General features: G+C 44.0%; 1 protein-coding gene across 1 annotated transcript in view; it reads right to left on the bottom strand.

Annotated features, from left to right (window-relative positions):
* Positions 1 to 179, bottom strand: part of EDNRA (endothelin receptor type A) — a 38,167-nt gene extending 37,988 nt beyond the window's left edge. Inside the window, exon 1 of the mRNA XM_019534442.1 lies at positions 7 to 179. The gene's annotated coding sequence lies outside the window, so the exon portion shown is untranslated. The remainder of the gene's footprint in view (positions 1 to 6) is intronic.
* Between the last annotated feature and the right edge of the window lie 10,000 nt (positions 180 to 10,179).

Below are 10,179 nucleotides of genomic sequence, written 5' to 3'. Positions count from 1 at the left end.
CCCTACCAGGCGGCTCCCCCCGAGCAAGCGGCTCGGGTGCAGGCTGGATATCCGGGCCAGGCTCAGCAGATCCTCCCGTCTCCGCCGGGCTGGGTGGGATCGGGAAATCTCCACCTCCGCTAGATGAGCACAGGGAAGAAAGAGCCGGAGCGGAGCGTCTGCCCCCTCCCCCGAGCCACCCCAGGCTCCAGCCCACAGGGAGCCCCAGCCCCTGTTCAAACGCAGAGGTTTCCTCCCGGGCGCAAGGGAGCACTGCCCTCCTTAACTGCTTCCGCCCGGGTGTGCCGCTCGCCGGCGCCCGCGCGCGGGCCCGGGCCCGGGCTGCGCCACACGCCGCGCCCGCTGCCCGGGGCAGGCCGGGGAAGTCACAGGGGCTGGAAGACATCAGTAACTTCAGCCCTCAAAGTTGTCTCTTTTTGGGGGTTTTGTCCGAAAGAAACTTTTGGAAGGATGGAAAAGCCTTTTGAGCCTCGGGCAGAAGTCTGCATGGGTCGCCGTGGTCCTCGCGGGGGCGGGGAGGGGGCGCAGATGTAGGGTTTTTGCCAAGAGGCGTGCAGATGGTGGGGGGCATCCTCACGTGTAATGCGACATGCTAAGTGACAGGGGCGTCGGTCACTTACATGTTACAGACATGTTCCCACTTACACACGTTAGGTGAGAAGCTTTACTGATATGCTAGCGCTGTAGTGTTCGGTTTAAGAGCCCAGCAAAAACAAATATGGAATAGGCACTGATTTCCTGGATTATGTATTAAGTTCCCCCAAATGAGGGTTATGTTATTCAGTTTAAGATCCCAGCAAAAGCAAATATTGGAGTGTGCACTGATTTGCTAGATTGTATATCAAGTTAAAAAAGCATAACAACCTAGGCAAAAATAGTCAAAGGGTGTTGTGTCAGGCAGTTGTTTTCGACGTGTAAGTGGGGCAGGAATCAAAGGGGGGTGCGACTGCTGGATCTGCTCCAGTTGTAGTCTATTTCCAGTTGCTACAAATCGTTAAGAAAACAGCAAAACGATGTTTTATTTATATTCTCATTTTTCCTTGCATTACTCCTCCCTCCCTGTAAACAATTTCTTGTGTGAGTGGTAGGTGGTACAGTGCACTTGTCACTAGAAGGATTTGGGGTGTGAGAGATTATCAAAGGAACGGGGCACCCATGAGAAGTATGGGTGTGACCCTTTCTGTTGAAAGGGTGTAAAAATGGTCACAAACCATTTTCTGTGATGAGAGGAAATACTGTCAGAATCACAGAAAATTAGGGTTGGAAGGGACCTCAGGAGGTCATCTAGCCTAACCTCCTGCTTAAAGCAGGACCAGCCCCAGATATACCATCCCAGCCAAGGGTGTGTCTACCTAGGCCTTAAAAACCTGCAAGGATGGAGATTTCACAGCCTTTCTGGGTAGCTTGCTTCCCATGCTTTACTACTCTTCTCAGGAGAAAGTTTTCCCTAATATCTAACCTAACGTTCCCTTGCAACTCCAGACCACGGCTCCTTGTTCTGTTTTCCGCCACTGCTGAGAACAGTCAGCATGGATTCACCAAGGGCAAGTCATGTTTGACCAACCTGATTGCTATGATGAGATGACTGGTTCTGTGGATGTGGGGAGAGCAGTGGATCTGATATACCTTGACTTTAGCAAGGCTTTCGATATGGTCTCCTACAATATTTTTGCGAGCAAGCTAAGAAAACATGGGTTGGTTGGATGAATGGACCGTAAGGTAGACAGAAAACTGGTGGGACTGTCGGACTCAAAGGGTAGTGATCAATGGCTCAATATCTAGTTGGCAGCCAGTATGAAGTGGAGTGCCCCAGGGGTCAGTCCTGAGGCCAGGTTTGTTCAATATCTTCATCAACGACCTGGAAGACAGGAAGAGTGTCCCCTCAGAAAATTGCAGATGATACCAAGCTGGGGAGAGTAGATATGCTGGAGGTTAGGGCGAGGATTCAGAGAGGCCTAGACAGATTGGAGGATTGGACCAAAAAAAATCTCATGAGGTTCAACAAGGACAAGTGCAAAGTCCTGCATTTAGGATGGAACAATCCCATGCACCGGTATAGGCTGGGAGGTGACTGGCTGGGCAGCACTCTACAAAAAAGGACCTGGGGGTTGCAGTGGACAAGAAGCTGAATATAAGCCAACAGTGTGCCCTTGTTGAAAAGCAGGCAAATGACATACTGGGCTGCATTAGTAGGAGAATTGCCAGCATATCAAGGGAGTGAGTATTCCCCTCTGTTCTGCATTGGTGAGGCCACATCTGGAACACTGTGTCCAGTTTTGCTCTCCCCTCCCTCTCCCCGCCACAGAAAGGACTTCGACAAATTGGAGAGAGTCCAGTAGACGGCAATGAAAATGGTTAGTGGGCTAGGGCACATGACTTATGAGACAGGCTGGGGGAACTGGAGAAGAGAAGACTGAGAGGGAATTTAATAGCAACCTGCACCTACCTAAAGGGTGGTTCCAGAAAGAATGGAATAACCCTCTTCTCTGCCAAGTGCTTAGAAAGGGATTCCTTGAGGACCTGTTCCATGGTTTTTCCAGGGACTGAGGTGAAGCTGACTGGTCATAGTTCCCTGGATCCTCCTTCTTCCCTTTCTTAAGGATGGGCACTATATTGGCCCTTTTCCAATCGTCCAGAACCTCTCCCATTTGCCATGCATTTTCAAAGACAATGACCAGCAGCTCTGCAATTACATCAGCCAGCTCCCTGAGGTGCATTGTGTCTGTCCCCATGAACTCCATCTTTTCTAAATAGCTCTTAACCTGTTCTTTCACCACTGTTGGCTGCTCACCTCTGACCCAAACTGTGCTGCTAGGTGCAGTAGCCTGGGAGCTGACATTGCTTGTGAAGACTGGGGTGAAAAAAGCATTGAGTACTTTAGTTTTTTCTTCCTCTTCTATCACTAGGTTGTCCACCCCCCTCTCCCATTCAATAAGGGACTCATACTTTGCCTGATCTTTCTCTTATTGTAGAAACCCTTCTTGGTACCCTTCATGTCTTTTGGTAGTTGCAACTGCCGTTGTGTTTTGGCCTTCCTGATTTCATCCTTACAAGCCCAAGCATCTTATTTTACCGTTATCTTACTGGTAGTGAGGTCCACAGTGCTAAGTCCAAAGAATCCTGGTTCCTTGGGCACAGTGTTTTGACTGGGATCATTAATAGATTAATGTAGCCCAGAACTATGGGTACGCTCTGACCCAGGTCCCTCAGTGACTTCAGGCAGTTGGTGGGGTAGGAGCAAGAGGGCCACTTCTTTCTTAGAGACCTAGAAGTAGTGCCATGAGGTCCCTTTCCCACACCCCAGAAGTGTCAGCAGGGTTTCCTGTCTATCTGGGAACAAGGCCCTCTCTTACTCAGAGGGGCAAAGGTGAAGCTGAGGAACTTACATGTAACTAACCCATATCTCAGCAGCTGCGGGATGTCTAATTCAATGTTTCTCAATTAAGGTGCTGTGACACCCTTTTTGCGACACCCTTTTTGCGGTAGTGTGACATAGATGCCACTGTTGCTGACACTGGTGCTGCAACTGAGTAAAACTTCCCCCTATGCCTCGTGCAGAGTCAGACCTGGAAGAGCTGTAGCAAGAGTATGCACTCCTGCCTGCAGGAAGGCTGCGGCTGCCCTGTGCACCTCTGTTTCTGGGAGGAGGGTGCAGGGTCAGATCAGAAAGTGCTGCAGCCGACTGAGTGCTCCTGCTTCCTTTAGGTTTATCAAACAACCCTCAGGGGGTTAGGAGTGCACCCTCTTGCCTCAGCCCTCCTGGTCACATGGGACACAAGGCACATGGGGCAGTTCCACCTGGCTGCAGCAGCAGCAGTAGCAGCACACTGGTTGAGAATCATAGAGATAATCTGAGGCAACACAACAGTAGTTTTCAATCAGGAGTGCCACGAACTTCAAAAAAGTTATAGAGAGGTGCTCTGAGCCTAAAAAGGTTGAGAACCACTGGTGTAACTGGATGGATGGAAAGGGCCCCCTGCATACTTTGACTCCAGCTATGCATGCATTTAGTGCACCACAGGAGTACTGTCAATAAAGTCTCTCATCTTTCCCAAGCAGGCAGGCTTGGAGTTAATATCCCGTTGCTGTTATTAGAGCTGTTGTTTCAGGCTTCCTGCAAATGCAGGCAAATCTGATTATCTCATTTAAACCTGATTTATGTTCCAAAGTCCATCTTGCAAACTACAAGAGTTGGAAACATTTTATTTCAAAATGAAAGTCAAATCCCAATGTCATGATTTATGCATGACTTCTGGAACCAAGGTCTAGGCAAAGACCTATGGTGCGAATGCCATAAGCTAGTCCCGGCTTAGATCATTTGATTTTTAGAGGCTCTGGCTAAAGTGTTTTATGATTCTTATTTCAAGCACTGAAATTTCCCCTCCCAAGTTAGTAATGTCATAGAACTTATTTAAATGATGATTTGTTAAAAGTAGATTGTCAGAAATATGCAGTCAGCCTTAGATGCTGAGGAGGCATTCATTAGTATTCTTTGAACTTGTACTTTTAACACTAAAAAGATATTTATAAACATTTTATAATTGCTGCTCACTGTGTGTATTCTTTTGTTTGAACATTTCCTGATGAGGCATCTTCTCCTTAAATATGTGCCCAATGTAAGTCTGTCCTTTTATCTCTTAGGTCTCTCCACAGAATGAACTGCATTAGTTTACAGGGCTTCTTCAGCGATTCAGAACATTATAACTCACAATAACATGTAATTATTCTCTGTGCAAATGACTTCTTATGATTTTTCAGTGAAAGACAAGCTTCCATTCTGCACTTCAAATCATTTTTAAGAGGTGAAAGTATATATGATTTTCAGAGTCATCGGCAAACTTCAACAATGCTACACTTTTTTAATACTGATCACCTCCCCCACCCTGTGAAGGATTTCAGATATAAGAGTGGGAAAAACATCATTCAATTGGACTAAACTAGGAGAGATACACCTGAAGCCCTTTATAGAAAGTTGACATCAAGACTTTCAAGGATGGCATAACTTAGCATGTTCTGTATTTGGATGAGTCACCCTGATTTAAATGAATGTTACCCAGGTGGTAAATTATCCATGTAAGGTACAATCCCCGTTCCACAGTTAAGGAGCTAGTGGGCTCAGCTGAGTTCTAGCTGACATCCGCTGACTAGTCCAATGGCCTGACTGGCCCAAGTGCTGAATTGGGGGAACCACCCTAGCAGCTGACCTCTGCCCAGTGTGCAGAACTTCTAGTGTGTAAACAGCTTCAGGCTTGTTCTGTATCTCTTTGCCTTTTCTCCTGCTTCCTATTCTTGTTCCTGGTCCTTGACTCCTGACCCTGTCGTGTCTTCCGACTTCCTGACTCTGGATCCTGACCTTGGCTTGTTTCCCAGCTTCTTAACTCCCATTTCTGACCTTGGCTTGCCTCCTGGTTTCCAGTCTCTGGTTCACCAGGGCACCTTGGGGAAAAACCAGGAGCAGTGGTGACAAACTCCTGGAAGACTGTTTCAGGCTCAATGTTAGAAAAAACTTCACAGCCAGGGTGTCCAGACTGTGGAATAAGCTCCCTCAAGCAGTGGTGCAATTGCTCACCCTGGAAATCTTCAAGAGGAGACTGCACTTTCACCTTGCTGGGGTGACTTGACCCCAATTGTCTTTCCTGCTTGGTGCAGGGGGCTAGACCCAATGATCTTCTGAGGTCCCTTCTAGCCTGCCTTCTATGAATCTATGAATTAATTTTTTTGACTGGAAAAATATTAGAGCAATTAATCTGCTGTAAGAACTTAGAAAATCCACAATAATTCAGAATGTTTGTGATACTATGGATTCCTATTAGAAATTTCTCACATTATCTTGTGGATCATGTGTAGGCACTTGCACACCTAACAGTGCTAAGTTTGCCCGGGACCATTAAAAGGATTTCACATTATCCCAGGGTGCTATAGCAACATGGTTGAGAATCACTGCTCTAGCCACCAGGAAAAGCTACCCTCATGAACTGTGGCAACTTTTAAATGCTCCAAATGTCTCTACATATTCTTTGTAAAATACAAATAATGTATGCTGGAGATTTTCTAGTTGGAGAAGAGATCTAAAATCCCCTTGCTGAGGTTCAATAAAGAAACCAAAAAGAGATTAATCCCCTTCTCAAACGTCTCTGATGGTATAGCATGGCAACTGCTAATTAGCTTCATTTAGTCTTTCCAGCTTGATTTATGATAGAGACTGCATTCCCTTCACAGAGAAGACAAAATCCTATCCTAAAGGACCATTCCGGCAGTATGGAAAAAGGAGTTGAGTTCCTTGGGACAATGCCAGCTTTTTCAATGGGTTCCCAGATATTTGAGCTCCCAGGGTTTCTTTTCCCAGGACAGAATGACACTAACTTTAGAAGATGAGTTGTCAAAGCACTCTCAGCCACTGGAGAGATTTCCCTGCTGACTTAGAGTTACACAATTTTTATTATACATTCTGGAAATTAACTAAATGAGACTGGCAGTTTATGCATTGTGTGTGTAAGAGCTGGTTGGCTTTTTTTGTATGAAACACTTTATGTTGGAAAACAGTGATTCATTGGAACCAAATTTCTTCATGGAAAATTGTTGGTTTTGACAAAGTACGTTTGCAAAATTTCCTCAGGGCCCAGGATGGAATTTCTGTGAAAACTCGAGTTTGACACATTATAGTTAGGGTGTTCATTACAACAGCAGACCTAGCCTAGCATGTGCCAGGAGAGTATACCATTCACTAGCATGCAAAAACAGCCTATCTGTGGTGTGGTGTGGTGTGGTGTGATATGGTGTAAATGAAGCTCCACTGTTTCCAGTTCAGGAGTACGACCTATACAGGGTAAGGCAATAGGTTAGAGGGCAAATATTGCCTGGCACAGTAGGTCTGTTGGGTAGACTGGCTTCTATCTTTCTCTTATTTTGAAGTATCTTTGTCTTTCTTTGTCATGAAATGACAAAAGTTTAGAAATCTTGAATTTTTTGCAGGATGTGGAAACCACTTCCTGCCCTGGACTAGCAGTGTGCATGGTTGTAGATATATATTTAATTGACCCAATATCACATTCACTGAAGATCTGTAAAAACCTGATTATTTTGTCTGTAATATACAGAGTTGCTCTTTCTCCTCTTTCCCATCCATACTTGCTTTATTTACAGTACATTTCCTGTAATGACACATCAACAAAGCCTACTCCACCTATGTGATATGCATAAGTAACCCTTTTTTCCTGTGCCAAGTGTAGATTATTCCTTTTTTCTTTCATCACATTCCCAGAAAACTTTAGCCACTAAAAACACGGATTTAAATTCAAAGTTAAGTTTGCAAAGAGCACCCTTTTTAGTTAATCTTTTAGTAGGTATTCAGAATATTGCTATAGACAAAGTCTCCATAGTGTGATGCAGTTGGACTGAAGCACACGGATGTGACAGAGTGGACCCACCTTATCATACAGGTGGTGCTGTATGCTGTCGCTACTAATTCACTGTACAGATGGGAATTTTAGTCAGAGATTTGCCTAGCGGTTCCACCCACTGGTCTTCTTTTGAAAATGGGTGATTTTTACCTCCCAAATTGAATACTTGGGTTCTATCTTGGTACAGCTGATTTCATTCTCTACTTTTTAGAAGTAAAGTTTTCCCAGACTAATAAAAACCTTGTTTAAAAACTAGGTGCTATCATTATTATTGTGACTGTGCAAAGACAGGTTATCTATACAATGCATTATCTTCCATGCTAGTTAAACTGTGAATTTTACTGAAGAATTATAGAAAAGCTATAGTAAGAACTGACATCACTGGCCCTCTCATAACGTGGAGACTTGCTAAACTGAAGAATTTGCTATCTTTAATACTGGCCCTTTTGCTTCCCTCTGGAGCATTTTTTCATAATTGTTAATGATACAGTCTAAGAAAAAACCCAGGAAAGACTGACTGGGAAAGGTCCAACTTTTGCTTGTCACTGTACTTCACCAGCATCAGTGCTGGAACAATGAGGATAAAAATATAAAATGTGCCATGCTTCTACTGCATTTCCTTTTCTCTTTACCATATTTTTTGTCATTACAGTTTTCCATTTATAAGATAAAACCTGCCTTAAACACAAGCAATCTCAAAATCAGAAAGAATAAATAGCGGCAAAAATCTTATCACACTTGCAAGGCCTGCAGCTGGCAATGAGAGGTAGGGATTTGAGGAAAGTACCCTCAAGTATGCATTTTATGTGATTGCTCAGTAATGTTTGCTGTTTCAGATTGACAGCCAAATCCTTAAATTCTTATTCAGATCAAAGTTCCATTTAAGTCAACAATAGTTTGACAAGAGGAAGATTTCTGCATAGAATAGAATAGAATAGAATGCCATGAATTAAAACTGTGTGCACTTGTAGATTGTATGTTGTGGAGTAATTTGTAAGACTGTACTACGTGAGAGTACTTCAGCAAGAAAGAACCATTAACATTTAAGATTGTGGTGACAGCATGGACACTGCCTAAGCAAATAATGCTTGGTGTGTATTGGATTATTAAATATATTTTAACGTTGGTGTAGCAGGTTGTTACTCCTTAACAGAATAACAAAATGTCAACAAATCCCTCCCTGCCTCTCCAATCCAGGGGAAGGACTTCACTGCTGCACCTCCATGTTGCCTTTCTTTTCAACTTCCCTCCTCCCCAGTGTCATCTTTCTGGGAGCTTTTTCCTTCCTCCAGGGCCAGCCAACCCTCCCCATCAGCTGGCTCAGTGCTCTTTGGCAGGCAGGTGATTGCCCTTTAACACTCTGCAGCTGGGCTCCCACCTCTGACCCATGCACCTTGTTACATTAGGACTAAGAACAAGTAACATTTTTTTCTCCATACACTTTTCTGGCTAGGACAGCAACCCCATCCCTCTCTCTCCCTGGAGAAAGAAGCATCAGCTGGTACTCTGGTACCTGATTCCTTAGATCCAAGAATGTCCTGAGCTACTTTCACAATGTTCTGCTCTCCTCTGTTAGTTTTTTCCATTGGTGATGATTCACACCAAGACCCTTAGATGCTGTCATAGACAGATCTAGATTTTGAAGAGGTGGGAGGGGGAAGGGAGCTGATGGCATTGCACATCATCCATCACGTGTAATATAATGCATATTTTTGTCTAGTTAAAGATAAACTAGATGCTTTACTAATGTACTAGGGGGCTGGCACTATATTATTCAATTTAAGATGAAAACAAAAACAAGTATAACAATTGGAATGTGCACAAATTTGTTAGATTTAAAATTATAAAAACAACACTATGCAAAAATTGTCAAAATAATCAAAAGGTGTTGCGTCTTTCATTCTGTAGTCTTTATAGTTAAGTGCAGATCTCTTATCCAGATTTATAAAGCAAAATCTAGCTTCATAAATCCAGCAACCAATACTTCACTGTCAGTCATTTCTACACCAGAGTTAATATTAACACACTAAAGGGCTTAAATAGAGCTAAAAACAGTCAGTAGGGCTTTGGAATTGAAGTGAGACATTACTAGGAATGGGTAACAGACTGCAAAACCGCAGAAGAAAGAATAATTTGAATTGTGGAACATTGAGGCCATTTGAAAAGGAGAGAGGGTCATTAACACTTGTGCAGTGGAGAGAAATGATCAGGAATCAGGGTGATGACAATGAGCTGTGAAAGCAATTGATTCTCTCAGCACTGCCTGAATAGAAATGCCGTTGCCGTTCCTAGGCAGTTGGTTTTAAAGTTTGAATGGAGCAGAAATCAAAGCGAGTGTGGGGTGCAACTGCACTATTGCACCCCCATCCCCCTACCCCCTCCAAACTGCCCCTGGATCCTGCTCAGTGTCATTCCTTTAACTGTTCTTTGGTCATTTACAACCAGTAATCTATGTTTGTTTTATCTACAATTTTTCAGATGCTATTGGGAAATAAAAAATCGAAATGTGCCAAACATATTTTTTTGCAAATGAATAAGCTGACTGACTGTAATTCCAAATACATGCAGACTAGACTAGAAAACTAGTCTGTACCTGGTATTTTAAGATACTATGGCCCACTTAAGTTAGATCACTGTTCTTTGCCATCCCAGCCTCCTTTGCAGCCTCTACTGTCCTGCCCTTCCAGGGAGGCATGCTAGCACTCAGCTCATGCTTGGCTGCTGCAGCCCATGCATCAGGCCTCATCCCTGAGCTCTCTGAGAGCTAAGCAGCACAATT

This window comes from Crocodylus porosus, unplaced genomic scaffold (genome assembly GCF_001723895.1).
Source record: "Crocodylus porosus isolate Cpor-Errol unplaced genomic scaffold, CroPor_comp1, whole genome shotgun sequence".
Taxonomy (NCBI): Eukaryota; Metazoa; Chordata; order Crocodylia; family Crocodylidae; genus Crocodylus; species Crocodylus porosus.
The sequence above is the reverse complement of the archived record's forward strand: the minus strand, read 5'-3'. Positions and strand labels throughout refer to the sequence as shown.